This window comes from Manacus candei, unplaced genomic scaffold, assembly GCF_025592945.1.
Source record: "Manacus candei isolate 608988 ecotype Guabito, Panama unplaced genomic scaffold, ASM2559294v1 h1tg000028l, whole genome shotgun sequence".
Classification (NCBI taxonomy): Eukaryota; Metazoa; Chordata; class Aves; order Passeriformes; family Pipridae; genus Manacus; species Manacus candei.
The window spans coordinates 9,924,282-9,941,386 of record NW_026138076.1 but is presented as its reverse complement, the minus strand read 5'-3'; the positions used below and the strand labels follow the sequence as shown (position 1 = coordinate 9,941,386).

Below are 17,105 nucleotides of genomic sequence, written 5' to 3'. Positions count from 1 at the left end.
CTGGTTTGCCTTTCCTAAACCTGTGCTGGCTGGGTCTGATCCCTTGTCCATCCTGTAGGTGCTGTGTGATTGCACTTAGGATGATCTGCTCCATAACCTTGTCAGGCACTGAGGTCAGGTTGACAGGCCTGTAGTTTCCTGGGTCCTCCTTCCAGCCCTTTTTGTGGATTAGCATGACATTTGCCAACTTCCAATCATCTGGGACCTCCCCAGTGAGCCAGGACTGTTGGTAGATGACAGAGAGCAGCTTGGCAAGCTCTTCCGCCAGCTCCCTCATCACCCTAGGATGGATCTCGTCTGGTTCCATAGACTTGTGGGGATCCAGGTGGCTCAGCAGGTTGCTGTTTCCTCCTGGATTACAGGGGGGCTATTCAGCTTCCTGTCTCTGTCTACCAGCTCTGTAGGCCAGCTGTCCTGAGGACAACCTGTCTTACTGTTGAAAACTGAGGCAAAGAAGGCATTAAGTACCTCAGCCTTTTCCTCATCTTTGGTGACTCTGTTCCTCCCCATGTCCAACAAATAATGGAGGATTTCCTTGCCACTTCTTTTGCTATTGATGTATTTGTAGAAGCACTTCTTGTTATCCCTAACAGAAGTGGCTAGATTGAGTTCAAATTTTACCTTTGTCTCTCTAATTTTCTTTCTACATGATCTAACTATATTCCTAAATGCAGAAAGGACAGGGGAAAAAACCATCTACCCTCTTGAGAGAGGCTCTTTGCAGGCAGAAAAAGGCTTCCTAAACAAAAAACAAGTTCTAGCTTTCCCTTACAAATTCTTCTGGAAGCGCATCTATCCCTACACTAGGGGATCAGCCAGTAAGGCTGGCCCTGCTGAAATAAAACTTCTATGTATTATAGAAAGGAATAGAGTTCCTGCTCAGGGATGGGATAGGCATCAGTCAGTGAGTGGTGAGCAACTGTACTGTGCATTGGTTGTTTCTTCTGAGTTTTAGTCCTTCCCCTCTCCATCTCTCTCTCTTCTTTTTGTATTATTATTATTATTGCAATATTTTTTTACAATGATCAAACTGTTCTTAAATCACAAAGGTTACTGGAGGTGAGGAGAGGTGAATGAGGGGCTGTGTGATACTTAGTTGCCATCTGGGGTTAAGCTATGACAGTAAGACAAATGAGCCCTGATAATAGATTTTTGAATTTGATTGCTCTAACAGCAAGAACTTCAGAACATATATGTTTGGCCACTCTGATCTTGATGATGGTATTAATATGAAGATGATTCTATGATAAATTAATTGCTTGTTAACAGTTGAATAAAGTATATTTACTGTGGGATATATTACGTATTTTCAATAAATATATAAAATAGATCACTTGGTTCATAAAAAAGGCACATGAGTACAGGAAGATACTCCCTAGAGGTAGCATGTCCTCGCTAGAGGAGGTGTTCCTACTTCCTTAGGGAGCACAGGGTCAAGAGTTATCTACATATAAGCAAGCAAGGTGACCTTTGCTCTGTGGTAGAAGGGATTTGGTTACTCTGCACTGTCCTCCCAAAATAAAAAAACAAAAAAAAACAAAAAAAACCCCGAAAACAACAACAACAACAACAACAACAACAACCAAACCCAAACCAAACCAAACCAAACCAAAACAAAAAGTTTACCAGCGTAAACTGGTATTCATAAAATTCAGCAGCAATTCCTCTGTTAAGTCTAGTGCTGAGTTACAAAAGCAGTTGTCCTTTGTGACTATTGCTTCAGATGAAGAATCAGAATATTTCCCTCCTCTTCATCCCAGTCATCCTGTGACATCAGTCAAGAAAGCTCACACTGTACTAGTTCTGGGAACAAAAGGAACAGTTCTTTTATTCTAGTGCTGACAACCTGATACCATTCACAAGCACTGCCAATTTAAATTAAGAACACTGAAATGGTACAAGAAGTTTAGGCAGCTTAACTGAATTGGCAGGATTCTTAAAAAGGGCCTCTGGTACCCTGAGTTTTTATGCAACTGTAGGAGCTGCTAAACCAGAACAATCGATCACCAGGAACACAAATGTGGATCAACCGTATTACACTCAGTTAAGAGTTCATTTAGACTTTTGTCCTCCATCTAGGTATTCTAACAGCAAATGCACCCAGGTGTTGTTTTTAAAATAGAATCATAATTTGAATATCACCAAGCCAACAAGAGAGTTACCAGAAAGGTCACAAACATCCTTAAAAATAGCACAAATAGGCCTATTTTCTAGTAACAAAAGGTCTTGAAGGTGTGATTTTATGACACTTAACATGCAGTTATTTTTGTCTCTCCGCGTTTCAGTATCAGCTGAAAATTATCTTAAGTGTTACAGTATGGTGACAGTAAGTTCCCTGCTCTCATGCTGGAACAAGATGGAGAGGTCAGTGGTGTTCTTTCCATTTTCTTGCTAAATCTTATATATGTAGAAAAGAATAAGAGGGTAGGCTAGTAGGGTGCTGAACACCAATGGTGAAAGATTATACCCTGATGGTTTTGAAACCTCTTCAAAAATTATTCTGAGAACAAAACATACCTGTATGCTTTTTCCCAGTATGCTGAGAGATTTGGGGTTTCCCCCCCACACACACACACTTTGTTGATAATACAATGCAATGGTTTTGTTTTTCAATAGTATGGTTCAGCATTTTGTCACTAGTTTTGTTTTGGTTTTCATTCTTTCAGGCCAACTCAGGATTTAAGTGTTGAAATTGAACAAGGCAAAGTCTCTGCATTATACAAAATACCCTAGATTTAATACACCAACACTTCTTTCACAAGACAAAAAGCCTTTCTATTACAATTCATTCAGTTTCAGAAGTCTGTATGTAACACTTCACTAGAATTTTATAATTTCTGGGACTTAAGAAAGCTTCTTTCATGTTGCCGTGGATAAGAGAAACCTGCTATAAGCTATCGCTGTGGAAAAAGCATCTCTGCTGCCCTGTACAGAGAACCTTACAGTGAAGATGCCCTGAATAAATGGGTCACACATACTTCTTTAAACAAAATGCCACTGTTGTCAGGTAGCCAAGGTGTCTGGCTGTGCTACAGAGGGTATGATGAGATAATAAATAACACAAGAAGGAATTAATTTTCTCAATACTGTAAAATCAGTTATTTATAGAAGTATAATAGGGAGACATATTTGCTCCTATTTCTTTACACACAATTCCAGCTATTTAAAGGTTGCAGATCAAAATTATCATTGTGATAAAATAATTAATACTATACATCCTGCACTTCTGTTGAATGCCCAGCACTGTAGAGAACCAGGTCCTTTAGGATATATCCAGATTCCATGGTACAAACTTCTCCACAAAATTAGGTCTAAGCAGATTAATTTGTGTACTGCAAGAAGTCGAAATGCAATTTTATGGTGTTCCTTATAGGTTTATTTAACATGTTCCTCTCTGCTACCACAACAAGGACTGATTCTATATAAATTACAGTAGATTTTTTTTACACTGCACAGATCACATCCCTTTTGGCTCACTTGTAGATTTGCATCTACAGGGAGAGAACAAAAACCGAACTCCTGAGTGAGGGAACTGTACCTTTCTCTTGTTCTATAAGTGTCTGAGAGCATACTTTCACAGGTATGCGATTATAATGAGGTCCCATCCATTTCCATTACCTCCCCTCCTCACTCCCTAACTCTTTCCTGAAGACATAATGCCCCACAGAAGCTGGGCCTGCTGAGACCCATATTCTTGACTGAGTCCTCTACTTTGTTTTGGGTTACTCTTGGGTAGCCATCCACACTGAGTGCAGATCCCTTCTACATGCATCTTTACATAAGCAAACCTGCTCCAAACAGCTTGGAATCAAAAGCAGAAAGCAAATGGGGTAACTCCTCCTCCAAGCACTGGGTTCAGTAGAGCTATAGCTGAACAAGGAGCCAAGAGTCTTTGATTTCAAATAGCTCTGTTTCTAGTTAGGTAAGCACAGAAATAACACAGCCAATACAACAGATTGCTTTTGAAAACTCAAAGATAATTTTGCTGAATTTGCACACTGCTTTTCTAGGAAGCAGAGGTGATTACCCTTGTTTTTTTCAGCTCTATTAGCAACAATTACCTAAATGAATAACTCATTTTCTGAACAAGCTGCCTGCAAACAGTTTTGGGGGGAAAAATTATACAGGATTAAAAAGGTCAAGTGAGCTTTTAGAGCAACATTACTGAGTTGTTATGTAATATACTTAATCATATAGTTTGTGTTTTAGACACTTTAGTAGATCATGATTGTGAAAAAAGTGTATTTCAGACTCGTAAATTATCAATCTAAAGACACTGATAGCCAATGACTTGTACTGAATATCCCACCTCTTGCTACGTTATAGACCAGAAATGTGAGAGGTTTGTGAAATGTTTCTGGTTTTGCTATAAAAATTATCAAACAAGAAGAAAAATTAATTTAGCTCCAATGCAGACTAGACGTACTCAATTTCACAAATGTCTATATTTTGTTCTATGTTTTGTTCTGTTCTTGCCAAATTTATATCAGCTCTAGATAAGTTTTAAACATCAACTAATTCTTATTTTGACTTAGATTTTGTAAGTCATTACACATCAACACTTTGTTGGTGGAAAGACCACTAAGCTTATGTTGTCACAAACAATATTTAACATCTCTTTAGCGGAGGTTTTGATTTTTTTCCCCCTTTAGTTAGTTTTTTTAAGGGACTGATGAAATGTATTTCCCATACTAGAGACATTCATTTAATAGAGTTTATTGAACTACTCCTAATAGCATTTATTGAATTGATCCAAATCAGAGCAACCAGACTGAACTCTCAAAGTTTCTGAACAACGTGTGAAACACAAACCACTTCATCTTCCCTTTCTGCTTTTGTTTTTTTGGAACCATTCACACAACCATATCTACACTGACTTCAGTCCAAGCCAAAAAACTTAAATCAAATTTGTAGAAGCTTTCCAGTTTCAAACTAGAATACAAATTACAACACTGTTGTATGTGATGGCCATAAACTCTTTGTCACTCATCTCATGGTCCTTCCTCAACCTATTATTTTCTAAGTAGATTTGTTTCATAATTTTAACTCTATGCTCTATCTAGCTTCTGATTGCAATTCATTATATGTTGTTTAAATAGGATTTTCTTTTGCCCCAGTAACGCTACCACAATGACACTAAAGCATGCACATGAAAATCTGAGACTGTCCTTGTATTCTAGTCTGAGTCTTCCATAGCATTTTCTGTATGAAACTACTTTTTTCCTAAAAATCTTTATCTAAGTGATTGTTTTGATTTACAGGTTGGCCCTATAGTGTGTTACAGACTATGGGTATGAACTGTCATTAATAACTCTACCTTTAGAGTTGTATTCAATCAAGCAGTTAATTATTACACAGGACTAGCTCAGGTTCTTAAAAGAACTGCCTTGCAAGTAACAAAATTTCCTCAAATCAAGCTTCTGCCTTTTAAAACAGTTCATATTTGTGAGACTACTTATGTTTTCTAATGTATTTGATGATACATAGGACACGAACTAAGACTTCTAGAAAGACAGTCTACAACTATGTCTATGGATTCTATATTTCCTTCAGCGCCTACAGGGTAATAAATTGTTTTTCCTCTTGACTTCATGATATAAGTACAGAATCACATTACAAGGGTTTCTGTGTGGCCAATCCAAATTACCTGGCCAAAGAAAACACACCCTGCCACCTGAAGAGATTAAGGAATACCAAAGATTTTTATTTTAGTACAAGCAGAGGGATTTTCAAACTATTCAGCACTGGCCAAATTTTGCTCTATTGACATCAACAGTAAAACTCTTCAGAAAGACTGGAAAGAATCCAGTTCCGAATACTTCTGAAAAACCCTACCCTAAAAATCTTTATTTTTAATTATTGCAAAACATGCAATTTATAGACTCTACCATAAGAAACTCTGCCAGACTGTATCTGAAAGACAGCTGGAAATATAAGCAAAGAAATGATCCATATGATATTCTTACTTAGAGCTTTGAAATCTGACAACTGAAAATAAGTTACTTGGAAGGAAAAACAATTCCTCTCCACCCCATTTTAATACAAGAAACATTCAGTTCTGATTTATCTTTCCACAAGAAAATGGCAACAGCATTTTGCACTAGTGAATTTTATGTGAGACCCTCACAAGCAGTCCAACTTGTACTCAAATGTCAAGGCAATAAAAACATATATAAACTGTATAAAAATCCAACTGAATAAAAACAAGTCACAGCCTGTAATTACTTTAAAGACTCTAATTACAAATTGCAAGGCATTTTTTCTCTCTGTGCTCACACAAACATGGACAAAATATTGGGAAGATGCTAAATAAACTTCTTAAGGTAGATGCAGTAATAATACAATTACTCTGAAAAAAACTAAAAAGTGATGAAATGGAAATAATTCACAATTAAAGTGTAGAAGTCAGAATGGAAGGACAGATCACTTACATGGAAGAATAAAGATTATAACTCATAAAGCAAAAAAAAGTTAGAACATGAGAAACTGTATGAGTCAAGCTGGAAACTTGTGACACCCTGCTGAAGAAGATCAAAGATGAGTTCAGGTTAACAGCATGAGGATTAGTGAAAAATGGTATAAATAACTTGACTTTATGTAACTTTAGACCTAGGCACCTGGTAGCACAGCACAGAGCAGGAATGGTGAGGTGAGCTACTGAAATAGGAAAAAGGCAAGAGTGAGGACAGTACCTCAAATAATTTTAGACATTAGGTTAACTTCAGAAAGATAACTAAGGCTCATAGAGAGGAGGGGAGGCCTGAGTCTCTGCTGAAGTAAACAAGCATGTTTTAATTGAATTTTGGTGCAATTGACTGAAGACCTACTCCACATTTGCGTTAGTACTCTTACAGGTCCTAGTGATCTCCAACTAAGTGTGCACACCTTATTTTTGGAAGTTTTAAAATTAGATTCGAGCAGCCTTTTCAAATTATAATTGATAGCCTTAAGCAAGAGAGAACTAGGAGAGCAGCTCTTCCATCATTCTACAGTTTACGTGGAATGACATCTTCACTTAGTTAATATAAAAATGCAACAATTTTCTAAAAAACCCCACAACATTAAACAGTGGTAGTACCCTATCTATATTTTCTTCCTCATAAAATCAAGTCCTGTCCAAGGATTACACGGGATCTGTTACTAACTAAGTAAGAAATGCTGGTTCTGCTTACGGTTCCTGAAGTGAACAGCAACACAGTAACTTACAGTGTTGTGAAGCAGTTTCAGATACATGGGATATTTAAGAGGGTATGTAATACATTCACTATTTTTCTTTACCTTTTAATTTCATATCTAAACCCTATATTCAAATATGTAGAGAGAGGTCTCATCTGATAACCGAAAATGCATTCAGTTGTCATAATTCTAGTCATAAAGGAAAACCATCAGTCCCTCTCTAATAGCATAAATACAAATACTCAGATTGTCAAGGCTTTATGATGAATTCTTGGCATGCTTTCTTTTCCCTAGCAATTTCCAAAGAAGTGAACAAGAAGTTAAAGAAAAGAGTTTATAAAAGTTGTGGACTACACAATATATAGTGATAAGCTAACTTAATTACAGAAGTATGACAATGGCAGTAATTTTTCATTCCTGCTCACTTCTAAAATATGGCAAAGTATTACAGAGATATGACAATGGCAGAAATTTTTCTCTTCCTGCTCACCACTAAAATATGCTGCCTGTAGATATGCAAGAAAGAAAAACAGAAATTTTTGTGATTTTTAAATATCAGCTTAATACTCTGTAATTGTAAGTATTAATCTGTTATAGAGATAGCTACAAGGCAGAACTAATATTTTTCCATATCTTTAACTTGTGTTTGCTTTGTTTAACTTGTCTAATTTTGTAATTCTTTCAAATCACACACACATATCACATAGCATTTATTAAAAGCAGTTGAGTCTCCCTACTCTGTCCATTTAAGAGGGTGGGTTTTTTGTTCAGAATTTCTGAGACACAGTAACAGCAAAATTTGAATAGTATAATAAATCTATTGAGTGTTCACAAATTAGTTGAAGGGAGGAAGCTCCACAAGAAATGAAAATCGTGGCTCCTGCAGAGGGAGCCTGAGGAGCCTGGAAAGAACATGGCAACCTGAGGAATCTGACATAGAGCTTAGTAGGACCAACCTATAGAAGTACCTTGTGATGTTCGTTCTGCTTTGACTCACAGTAAATTGACACACTGAAAGGTCTCATGTCAAGTTTGGTGATAGCAGGTGAAATACTGTGAATCAAAACAGATACAGCAATAAAACATAAATTAGGGAGAAAAATCAGAGGAACAGCATCCCAGTAGTGGTAAAAAAGTCACCCTGTTACTTATTTGTGTAATTAGCTTCCTTTAGCTAACATGTGGTAAAACAGTGCTGGAGAGGAGCCCCAGCAGTTGGAACCATCGTTTTCCATCTCAGACCAAGAGGGCAGATGGGACCTAGCTCAGATCAGTGAGACTTCTCAGCCTTAATATGACACAGGTGGGAATCAGACCACATTATTACACCTGCAACACTATAAAGAAAAGATGACCTACAGTTAAGGTACCCAAACCTGGGTTGCTCTACCTACAATGAGATAATATGAAAACACTGACCTGGTGGCAACTTTTTGCATAAGGCCAAGAATCATTTAAGCCCTGCCATCAATGATACATGAACAAGGAGTTATGAACAACTGAAAGGAATGTGGCTGATATGCCTTCTAATAATTGTACTCATTATGCAGTGTAAGAAGCAGCTTGAATCTGAGAGGGACTTAATGTCATCTTATAGTTACTGGGGATACTCTTTAATAATTTTCACCTTACTATTATTATAAAAACACATGACGGAGTTAAAACTTTATTGCACACACATGAGTTCTATTATTATACCTTTTTTCTCTTTCCAGTTTTTCTTGATAGCAGGAGTATGACTAGATGAAAATCCCAGATTTCTTGTACAGCAGCAAAAGAGGTTTTTTATTATTATCTTCTGCTTATTTCTTTTTGTCTTTTTTTTTCTTTTGTGCCACACAACAGAGGACGGAGAGGCCATAAGCTATCTCCAAATTTAAACAGCAAGGTCTACAGCAGGTTTTTTGAGAAATCATACGGATATGTGGGAAAAAAAATCATGGTATGTCACAGCACACCAGCAACTCTAAAAACCTTGTGCTATATTGGACCTGAAATCAGTACCTTTGGTCTGGGTATGTGGAAGAGAATACATTATTTCTGGAAACACTGCATCCATCTGTGTGGTGTACTTGGCTTTATTTTGTCCTGGTTACTTTACCAGTAATGTATGTTGTGCATATTTTATGTTTACTCTTCAGAAGAAAAAAACCCTGAAATGATGAGCCTAATAGGATCCATTACTAAAATCCTGAGAACATTACAGTTAGCAGCCTTTTTGAGTAGCTTGCAGAGATTTTCTTCCTGCAGAACTGCTACTGATTTTCTTTCACTTTCCAAATTGCATGAGTCTTCACTTAGCAGAAGAAAGTCTGAAAAGCACTCTGAATCATAGGCCACATACCACCTCTGCTTTGGTGTGCAATATACCACTGAGAAGGAAATAAAACGACCTCACTTGCTACCACACTAAATAAACTAGAGATCTGCATGACCTATTGTCTCCAAATCCAGGCAGTGCTAAAAGCAGAAAGTCCTAGCATCTTTTTCATCCCCTGGTCTTATGCACACTGCTCTTCCTAGACCTCTGCCTATTTCCAGTTACTCCTGCTCGTGATTTTAATAAAGTATATTTAAGTTGAAATATATATACTAGAGTTCTCAGTTAAATAACTTTGTGTCTTACAGTAAACACATACAGTACAATCTGAAGATGGTAAGTCATTGTTGACAGCTTCTATACTTTCCTGATCTGAAAAAGTATGAGTATTTTCAGTACTGTAGTGTTTATTATTTATGCATTGAGTCAAAGCTATAGAACTTAATTATCAGGGCATAGGAGGAAATCTCTGAGCCTTGCATCAAAATCCACTGAACAGAAAAGGTCATCTTTGCAGCAATGAATGTCAGTTCACCTTTACCGAGGTAAGTAAAAGTATCGATGTGTAGAAAAATCCAGTGAGAGTTGTATTTGAAACCGAAAGTAGAAAGTTTATAAAAAATGTGGCTTATTTAGAGCTGAGACATCACAACCATAAATATAGGATTTTTACATCTCATAAACTGTAGTTTGGTAGGAAACATCTGCCTGCATTGATCTAAACCAAAATACTCAAGATGCACACACATTGTTTCTTAGGTACGAGTGCGTTCACCCTATTTTGCTCTTTCCAAGAGCTCTAGAATGTCAGATATGGCTGTAACATTATGGGAAAGCATGAGTAAAAATAAGGAAGATGCAGGTAACTAACCATAAACTCAAAAGATTAGCTCAGACAACAAGCAGCCATTATTACTATCTCCCCCCTTCCTACTGAAGATCAGTAAGTATGACTTATTAATGCAAGGACATAAAGAATCATAAAGTCATAAACTCTAATATAAATTAATATCTGCATCCAAACTTTGGATTATTAAAAGCATTGCAATACAAACTCCAGAGATCACAAATCTGTATTACTAAATAGAAATCACACAGGTTCTGGTATTGTCAACCTCCTCAGAACTAAAACTCTTAGGGTATTCTAGACTTTCAAGGTGGTCTCCCAACAACTGTTCCCAATTAAAAAAAAAAAAGGGAAGAATAAGCATTTTTATGTCTTGCCAGACCCTTGCACAGAATATAATACAATGTTGTTGCATGTAGCCCTGTGTAACGAAAACAGTATAGGGCTAAGCACATTACTCCCTAAGTACATTTCATTTTTCAGTTTTTTTTTATTTTCATTCCTTTGATCACTGAGTCTCATCAGCTGTAACTACTTACCAAAAAAAGTGAAATAGGAGATATCATGCTTTTCAACTGTCTGCTAGAACATGGAATAAAACCATAGATATGTAAATATCCCTTCTGTCTGACAGTCTTTGGTCTTGATTAATATTTAACATTCTTGCAGATTTAGTCAATGAAAAGCCAAAGCAGCATTCCTAAATTTGCTGTCAATAACCATAATAAACAGAAATGTACAGATTGAAAGCTATATTATAGATCTTGTCTATCTTTATTTCCCCTCAAACTCTCATATAATCCGTTGTACAAACCATACATACAAAACTTTATGAAATGGCAGGATCTGAGTTCATGTCATTTAGCCTGTAACAAGGCTAGATGACAAAAATCTGTGATGCTGTAAGACAACCAGGTAGCCCTTGACTATTCTCAGGCAAACCTGGCTTTTTTTCTTCTATTAGCCTTCACTTTTCCAATGAGAAACAAAAGGGAAAATTGCAATGTTATAACTCTATTTAGAGAATAGCATTGATACAAACCAGGTTTCTTAGTGAACTGGGCAGCCCCAAGCATACAGTCCCCCAAGGCAGTGGTCAGGGTGAATTTACACCAACAGTTATCAGTTTTAGACATACTTAAAATACCTGCACTAATACTAATCCCTTTGTTTTGCTTCACTACTTTAACACGATATATCATAAATTTAATTAGGTGAGTGATGCCTGAACTGATGTATTCATATTTCAAAAAGCCCGTAGATGGAAAAGGAACAAGCCAAAGTTAATTGAGGTGAGATTTCTTATAACTACTCATGAGAAGTTTTAGAACAAAGTACTCTCAAGTGATTTATTGTTCCAACCAGTGTTTCTTCAAAATGAGCCTTCAGCATAGAGTAATGGCCCCGAGTGATAACAAAGTCAAATGTAAAAAATCATAAGACCTATAAATACATGAAATAATTTGATACTTCTTTAATTGAAAATACAATCTCTGCTTGGATTTTGCATTAAACCAATTCAGTTTTTAATGAATAATGCCTAAAGATTGCCTAGTTACCTGAAGAACAAGATAAGTGAAATATTAAGTGCTCACTATTGAGTCCCAAACATACATTATTTCAGTCTTGATCTCTCTCCAGATGTACTAAAACCACTAAACTTAATCCTTTTGTGCTGTGTGAAATCAAAATAGTTGATCATGTCTGGAATGGATTGTCTCTCTCTCCATCAGCCTTTCTGACGAGGTATGTCATAAGGAGAGAACAGCAAAGACTGGACCTTACGTGCAACATCATCACTTAGTGGCATGTGGATATTTTATTAAAAGCTGCAGCAAATTAGGTCTTCACTGACACAGCAATTCTGTTGGAAAACTTGTACACCATATTGCCAGTACACTGTGTAAGCCACTAATGTGAAAAAGCTTATCTTCTGTATCAGACAGACTGACACAAAACAAAACATCTGTCAGTGATGGAAAGAAGTAGATCCTAAAACATTTTTATCTTGAACTTCTTGGAATTTAAAATAAACTTCTCCTTTTAAGAAAGGGGGGAAAAAAGAGAAAGAAAGTAGTGAGCAATGAAACTATTTAAAACTACCAGCTACTATCAGCCAAAAAGGGTGCAGTTTAGCTAAACAGATAAAATGTTGCTTAAAGACAGTCTCATGGGCAAAATATAACACACAAAAACATGCATTTCACACTCCCAAATTAAGAACGTGTTCCACAGTGCAGCTGTCTTTCAGACACTGCAAGTCATGCCAAATCAAACCAAAAAGTAATAACCCAGTTTAAATTTGTAGGATATTGAAGCAGCAGAAATGCTTAAGTAGCATAATGATAAAAGAACATTAAATCTCTCCAAATTGATCAGAAACAGGAAGTCCGCAAAGGAATTTGCAAGTCCGAGAAAAAAACAAGTATGAAAGGAGCCTTTGAGAATTTGAAGGTGGCATCACAAAAGTCAAATTAATTATTTGTTTCTGATACACAGCTTTCCAAAAGCTTTTAATGACTAGGAATGAATGAACAAGGACCTGCTTGAAACATTTTAGAAAAAAGATTGTGAATAAGGACCAAGTCATTAGGATTTAATAGTACTTTTTTATCACCAACCGCACAGCATGAAGAATAGTAATGTCTCAAAAAAATCTTGACAAGCCCCTGAAGGAGTCAGCACCTAAGCACAGAGCATGACTCAAAGCAGCATTATTTTCAGGCTTCAGATAGGTCCTTCAAGGGCATATTTTTTTGGTTTTAGCATCAAAAAAAAGCAGAACGCTGGCTGCAGATCCCAAAAGATTTCAATTCTGACAAGATCCTTGTGGACAGAGCAGAAGATGGAATTTAATGCCACTTAATGCATGCCAAATAAATCCGGAAAGGATTTCCAACCCTAATTTTAAGATAGCTTCTGATTCCTTCAGAAAGTTCTGGAAGTGTAGACAGCTCACTGAGAACATCATGCCAAGCTATCAAATGTAAACAAACTTACTGGTTAAGGAAAACAAGAATGAACATTTAAAAATTAGTCTATCCTGAATACTACCAATTAACATTGAACCTGAGAGAAGCAATATTTAGAAGTCCTGCACAGGGCAGATATAAAACCACAGTCACATAACGCAAGACCAAATAGACTAAAACCTAGTCCTTGAGCATGACTGCAGGGGACACAGGTCTATATAACAACTCACAAGACTTGCAGGAAAATGATTCATTGTTTCTCATAGCAGAATCTAGACAGTTGTCAGACAGGTTTAATATAAAGAAGAGAAAATACTCCTGTATACCCTTCAAATTCAGTTTTGTCTTTTAGTAAAATGCAAGTCCAGAGAAAAAGAAGCAGACTTAAGTAAGCCTAGCAGGCCACTAACAGAGGAAATCACTACTCACTCTTCAGTGCATGTTTACATATAGATAACAACTCAATGGGGGATAAATCTGACTCTGTGTGTGTGTATACATATACATGTTTGGTCCTAAATCCACACTAACTCACTTTCCTGTGTAGGCAGTGGGGAGCACCTGACAGCTACTTCTGACTGTATTTTGTATTCTTGCTTGTGCATTCTAAGGAAAATTGGCTAGTAATACAAAGCATTTAATCATTTTACGTAAAGACCTACCACTGAGGAAAATGTTTTTAATGTTTACTGAGGCATAAGCAACTGAAAAGCACATACAAGCTTCCAATTGGTCAACAATATTGAACTTGCTCTTCAAGGACTTTCCCACTGATTGTGCTTTACATGGAATACTGCAACATTTTCCTTTTTGCTCATTTAAAATATGCAAGTAATGGGATTCTTGTTCTTTACAGCTTGAGGTAATCCTCAAGCATGTAAAGAACATGCAACACATCCAGTCTAATGAAATAACTCAGGAGTTGGATGGTTGATCTTAGTGCTTTTGTGTTATAAAATAATTCAGAAAATCCAGACATTAAGAATAAAATATTGTGGGCCACTTTCAATGGATTTGTCAATTTAAGATTAATCTTATCAAGTTTGCACACAGCAAGAGAATATTTCTGTGTGGCAGCACAAAAGTGCTTACATCCATGAAACAAAGCCTTTACACAGGAAGTACCTCAACAAGAAACCTTCAGAACACACAAAATTCTGGTAGCATACTCACATTTTATTTCAATTGTTCCACAAAGACAGTAATAAATTACAAAAGTTTTTGTTAAGAAACCTCTTTCGACAAATGGTAAAGTTCCTGTTTAAATATGATCATTGAAGACATGTAGTTTTAGACATTGCTTATCTCAATTCCACTTCCAAGATGACACATTGAAGGTGATAAGTGGAGTCATCTCATATGAAGTCAGAAATCAGCCACTCAGAAGATCACAAGCTGAGGTTTAATATCAGTTCAAGTCCCTGGCACATTCTAGTTTCCTCCCTGTAAAAGAAGTTCTATTTAATTTGTAGTTGGCATCATGCACACAGGAAAGAGATGACTGCCCTAAAGTTGAGCTATATGAACCTTCCACATGACACTAACTTTTAAGTCAGAGCCATTTTTCAATACGAATTACTTCCTTTGTACAGGAAGGGATTTTCTTTTCACATACCATTAGTATGGATTCCATTCCAGAGGACCAGCCTTATTAGAATAAATACATCCAATAACTACCCAAAGCTTTCCTTAGATTTTTTTGCTATTTAGATTGGCTAAATCTATACAAAGTTTTAACAGTTACCACACAGGTTTTCCATTAGTTTAAACTATTTTGTTTTGTTTTCCAGTGAGGAATAAATTAAAACTCCTTTAGATATAGAAGGCAATGCATTCACTAACATCTGACAATCCTTTTCACATTACATACCTGGAGACCAAACAATTTACAAGAAACTCTTCATTCAAGACATTCATTGCATAGGTTCACAAAGAACCAGATTTGAGAAACCTGAAAAAGATTTACACAAAATTGATATTAAGACTCGGATAATATAACCAAATACATTTCAAAATCTTCCTACAAGCTATTAATAAAGTTGATTTAGTAGCTTCATGAAGTTTAGTAGTTTCATAAATGTGTTCCTCCCAAGCATGATCCAAAGAAGGGTTTCAACCTCACCTCTGGGTTTGCAGGAGAACTGTTATACCCCTCTGTGTTGGCCACTTAAGACACTGCCAGACTTAAGAGGGCAAAGCATAAAAGGGGAGTAGATTACACTATATTATATTGGTTTCTTATTAACTAAGATGATCTGAATTTACCATTTACTCAAAAGAGATATTACAATTTGCTTGAAATTTGTGAATTATCAAAGAGCAAGATTTAAAATTATCTGCAATTGTCATTAAACTAGAGCACACTTACCTTCCAGTAGAAGGTATTATTTATTCCTAAGAAGCCCTGAGCATTGCTTCACATTTAGGTCTGATTATCCATGTCTAGAATATTTCTTGCATGATGTTGCTAAGTCGGGCCTCTAAACAACACACAAAAAAATTAATAAGATTATAGTAAAATTATTAGTGTTTAATTAGACTTTCTCAAAGCCATATTATATGGAGTTGCTACTATGTTGGGTTAGATTTTTACAGTAATTTTCTACAAAGTTGTAGAGGTTGTTTACATGAAGCTTATTATCAAATCAAAAGTAATCAGTTTTTTAATCTGTCAAGTTGTTTTCATTAGCCTGTTTAAAATACATAAAATGTATTTTTAATATCTTTTAAAATATACTACTAATCAGAAACAATGGAAAATTTATTAAGCCCAAATTCCTTTTTGTGCTGACGCTACCCCGAGGCTATAAATGACCAGAGCAGACTGTCTTCACCAGCGAATTCATTGCTACCCTGTGTCTACTTACACATATATATATATACACAGCTTGTAACAAGTTACACACAGAGTTCAACCAAGAGGTATCAAAAGACACTGTTACAGATGTACTAGAAGACTGGAAAGAAAGCCCAAGCAATCAGGGACTTCTTTGTTTGAAGCTATTATCATTAGAGTCCAAGTGCCCACAGCATTTCATACTCTTACACTGCAGGGCCTAAGTGTAATATTCTTGATGCACCCTATAAAAATACAAAACTACTGCAGTGAATTCAGATTCAGGGTCTGTGCAGCTCAATACCTGCAATTCAAAGAACAGAAGGGTGCAAATGCACACAAACACTTTCTTGTCTCAGAGATACAGGGCAGCATCCCCATAAATAAGTTTGTCTTTAAAAAGCATCGGGATTTAAAGCCTGTTGAGGTCAGAAGCCTTTTCTAACCAACCCCAGGCTGTAGGAGAGCAATGAGGTCGGTGTGCCCCTCACCCATGGGCGTCCAAATGCGTGGCCACACATCTCCAGCGCTTCCCCGGGCCCAGATCCGCCGCGCCCGGCCTCCTGCCCGCCGGGGACATTGTAAGGACTCGCCGGTACCTCGGGACACACTGCGGAGGGAGAGAAGCGTCAGCCTGGGACAATGAGGGGGCCGCGGAGAGGGCGAGAGGGGCCGCTTGTGCCTCACGACAGGATGCAGGGCGGAGAGGAGGGCTCCGCACTGGGTTTTTGTGAGGGAGAGCTGCTCTATCCCCCTGTGTTGACTCGCCGGAGCACTGCCAGGCTCCGAGAGGGCAAGATGTGAAGGGAAGGTGGTGCAGGCCCCGCACCCCCCTGCTCCCCTCCCGCCCTCCCCCAGCCCGTCCTTGTGGAGTGAGCGGCCATTGCGACCCTACCGCTCCCGAGGCCTGCAGGGAGAGAGAGAGAGCGCCGCTCCCCACGTGGCTTTAAATAC

At 37.2% G+C, this 17,105-nt stretch overlaps 1 long non-coding RNA gene and 1 other non-coding gene across 2 annotated transcripts; both read right to left on the bottom strand.

The window, feature by feature from the left end:
• Window positions 1-14,484: 14,484 nt before the first annotated feature.
• LOC127472324 (uncharacterized) lies at window positions 14,485-17,056 on the bottom strand. Its single transcript, XR_007904961.1, has 4 exons — window positions 16,643-17,056; window positions 15,684-15,795; window positions 15,186-15,266; window positions 14,485-14,758 (listed from the first exon to the last, which is right to left on the bottom strand). It is a non-coding gene; the product is annotated as an uncharacterized LOC127472324 (long non-coding RNA).
• On the bottom strand, window positions 15,393-15,511 carry LOC127472565 (small nucleolar RNA SNORA26). The gene has a single exon (XR_007905056.1). It is a non-coding gene; the product is annotated as a small nucleolar RNA SNORA26 (small nucleolar RNA).
• Window positions 17,057-17,105: the final 49 nt, after the last annotated feature.